Genomic DNA, 3458 nt, shown 5'->3' with positions numbered 1-3458 from the left:
TGGAGAGTCCAGGATGAACCTTTACTTTTCTAGGGTAGGCAGCTCTTCCTAGTCATTTCTTAAACCAATATTCTCAAACTTTATGGTCTTCTACTCCTTTATTAGGACTGGAAATTCTCACTCTCTAAAACTGTGCCTCTTAATCTTTTTCACATTATGACCCACCTGGGACATGATACTATTTGTTACATAACACAGCATTGTAAGTGGACAGAGCCTGCTTGCTGCAGACGTAACACTTGGGAGGTCGGCTCCCCCAAATTTTACCTGCTCATCTCTAGGCCAAGGGCATAATATCTCTGCACAGCTAATAGCCCAGTGGCCACCCTAGTCCGGAAGCTTTGCTCTGCACAGAGCTGAAAGTTCGTTTACTTCTCAGTGAAGAACATCATGGTTCTTTAAAATTTATGCTGGTATTGGCCAGGCGAGATGGCTCATGCCTGTAATTCCAGCACTTTGGGAGGCCAAGGCGGGCAGATCATTTCAGGTCAGGAGTTTGAGAAAAGCCTAGACAACATGATGAAACCCCGTCTCTACTAAAAATACAAAAATTAGCTGGGTCTGGTGGTGGGCACCTGTAATCCCAGCTACTCAGGAGGCTGAGGCAGGAGAATCACTTGAACCTGGGAGGCCACTGCACTCCAGCCTGGGCAACAGAGCAAGACTCTGTCTCAAAAAAAAATGCCAATATAAAGATGACACAACTATATAACAATTCTAAATGTTTGGCCACCACCTAGTGATCTAAAATGGATTTGGGTTTCTAATTATCTGGAATTTGTTTTCATCCATCCATTCATCCACCCACCCTTCTACTCTTCCATCCATCCATCCATCTGCCCTTCCACCCATCTGTCCACCCTCCCATCCACCATTTACCCACCTATCATTCACTCATCAACCCATTCACCCAACCTCCCATCCATCCATTCACCCACCCACCCATCCACCCATCTTCCCATTCTTCCATCCATTTATCTTTATCCCCTTTTCTTTTCCTTTTTAACCCTTTTATTTAAGTTCAGGGTTACATGTGCAGGTTTGTTACATAGGTAAACATGTGTTGTGAGGGTTTGTTGTACATATTAGTTCATCACCCAGGTATTAAGCCCGGTACCCATTAGTTATTTTTCCTGATCCTTTCCCTCCTCTCAGCCTCCACCCTTATGCATCTTTCAATACATTCATCACCTATATCCGTTCTCCCATCTGTCCATCTGTTCTGGCCTACCAGCCTTAAGTGATCTGGCCCAATCTTTGTGACCCCATTTTTTTTTTTTTTGAGACAGAGTTTCGCTCTTGTTACCCAGGCTGGAGTGCAATGGCACGATCTTGGCTCACCGCAACCTCCGCCTCCTGGGTTCAGGCAATTCTCCTGCCTCAGCCTCCTGAGTAGCTGGGATTACAGTCATGCGCCACCATGCCCAGCTAATTTTTTGCATTTTTAGTAGAGATGGGATTTCACCATGTTGACCAGGATGGTCTCGATCTCTTGACCTCGTGATCCACCCGCCTCAGCCTTCCAAAGTGCTGAGGTTACAGGCGTGAGCCACCGCGCCCGGCCCCCATTTTTTTTTTTTATCATCATCTGTGGATTTGTTAAGTCTCCAGTGATTTCTTTCTGTTCCTTAAATGCACCGACTCTGTTCTTTGCATGTGCTTTCCCCCTCTGGACTGATTTTCTTGTAGTCTTGGCATGACTGGCTTTTTATCATCATCATTCATATCCAAGCTCAATTCAACTTTTCAGACAGACTTTTCCTGGCCATTCTAAAATATGCACCCCTCCCAACCTCAAGTCCCTCTGCCACTTTACATGCCTAGACAACATGATGAAACCCCATCTCTACTAAAAATACAAAATGGTTTTCTTTACATGGTTTTCTTTCATTTACAGTTCTTATTACTTCCTAGTATTTTCTTGTTGGAGTTTTATTTGGTATTGTCTGCCTCCCCTCCCAGAATGTAGCTAGAAAGCTACGTTTCCTCTAGAAAGCTTGTCTGGATTGCTCACAGCTGGAACCTAATACTCAGAACAAAGTACCCTTAATGTTAGTGACTTCAAACAAAAAAAAAATTATTTCATGTTGTATTGTCTGTTTTCACACTGCTGATAAAGACATACCTGAAACTGGGAAGTTTACAAAAGAAGGGGGTCTCTTTGACCTACAGTTCCACATGGCTGGGGAGGCCTCACAATCATGGCGGAAGGTGAAAGGCACATCTCACATGGTGGCAGACCAGAGAAGAGAGCTTGCGCAGGGAAACTCCCCTTTTTAAAACCATCAGATCTTGATAATAAGACTTATCAACTATCAAGAGAATAGCACAGGAAAGACCTGCCCCTGTGATTCAATTAGCTCCTACTGGGTCCCTCCCACAACAGGTGGAATTTAAGATGAGAGTTGGGTGGGGACATAGCCAAACTGTATCACATGCTCACACTACACAGACACTGTGAGTTAGCATTGTTGCCCCACAGCTCTCTCACTTAGAGACCTGGCTGGCCAAGCCTCCACCCTCTGGAACTTCCTTCATCCTCCCTGCAGGAGGAAGGGAACGGGATAGTGACCTGCCCCCAAAGGCTTCCTCACAAAGTGACCTGGGCTACTTTTTGCTCACGTTTCAATTGTCAGAGTAGACGCATGGCCATACCTAACTTCAAGGGTGTGGGGAACTGCGGTCCCACCATGTACCTAGAAGAAGAACCAGACCTGGAGGTGACCAAGGCTCATGACTTCCACCTAGGTGAGGCAGCCACAATGTGAGCAATGAATGCCCTGAGGGGCTTTGTTGGAAGGGGAAGCTGAGTGTAGACTCTCCTGATACTTGAAGGAGCCAGGGGTCGGTTTCTTTGAGTGGTGATGGGCCGGTATAGGAAAGTGTTCGTAGAGAAGCTAACATCACTTGAGCCTGGAAAGAGCAGCAGCTACTCACCAGCGTGGTGGAGCTGGGGCAGGGTCGGGCACTGGGCAGAGGGGCCAGCCAGAGCAAAGGCTCGGAGCCCTGTGACTGTGCCAGGACCTGCGCCTTGTGGGGAAGGGGTGTGTCTGGCTTTGAGTGACGCAGTGGGTGGTGGTGAATCTGGAAATACGATCTGGGTGCAGGTCTTGGAGGGTCCCATCTGGACTTGATTCTCCATAAGTAACGGGGACAGTGTAGCTTGCAAAGTAGGGGAGGGATGTGTTCAGAATTGTGTTTCAGAAATGAGAATCTGGAGGCAGATAGCATGATCAAGGGCAGATGAGATCAAGGACCGGTAGACAGTTGGGAAACTATCCACAGTCATCTATGTGAGAGATGAGGACTGAACTGAGGCAGAAGCAGTGGGGATTTCAAAAAGGAGTCTAAGGCCACAGATGCTTGAGGAGGGTGGTGGGGAGGTTGAGGCTGTTGGTTGGACATGGACTGGGGGAGGGGAATGAAGGATCTGCTGGGTTTGCTGAGCCGGATATGGG

Source organism: Cebus imitator, unplaced genomic scaffold, assembly GCF_001604975.1.
Source record: "Cebus imitator isolate Cc_AM_T3 unplaced genomic scaffold, Cebus_imitator-1.0 Scaffold754, whole genome shotgun sequence".
In the NCBI taxonomy this organism is placed as follows: Eukaryota; Metazoa; Chordata; class Mammalia; order Primates; family Cebidae; genus Cebus; species Cebus imitator.
The sequence above is the reverse complement of the archived record's forward strand: the minus strand, read 5'-3'. Positions refer to the sequence as shown.